Consider the following 534-nt stretch of genomic DNA (forward strand, 5'->3'; position numbering starts at 1 on the left):
CGGCATCACGCGTGAATGGCTGGACCGATTTCACTAATTCTTTTTTTGTTGTATTTGTTATTATTAGGAGAAGGTTCTAACGGAAAAAAATATTAAGAAAATCTCTCGGAAATAATGAAAAATGTACATTTAATTTTGTATATTTTTTAAAACGCGAGTAACAAATGTCAATGTCATTCACAGCGATAGAATATAGATTATATTTATATAAGGAGTTGAAATAGGGAGATGAAAGCGATATAACCGAATACCACGCGGGCGAAAAGCTAGTTAAGCTATATTTTTCTACTCAAGTTACTTAAATGGCGTAGTTTTTATAGTGTGAAGCTAGATAATATGGCATGGCTAACAAAAACAAAATTTAAACGTGCATCCTAAGTCGTTAGATAACACGTTTTCTTAGAATGCGTAAGTCTACACAATCAGCTGTAGACGTGTCGGCCATCTTATACTTTATAGTAGAGATGCCACGAATATTCGGCAACTATTCGGTATTCGGCCTATTCGGCCACTTTTAAGCTATTCGGTATTCGG

This window comes from Zerene cesonia, unplaced genomic scaffold (assembly GCF_012273895.1).
Source record: "Zerene cesonia ecotype Mississippi unplaced genomic scaffold, Zerene_cesonia_1.1 Zces_u016, whole genome shotgun sequence".
In the NCBI taxonomy this organism is placed as follows: domain Eukaryota; kingdom Metazoa; phylum Arthropoda; class Insecta; order Lepidoptera; family Pieridae; genus Zerene; species Zerene cesonia.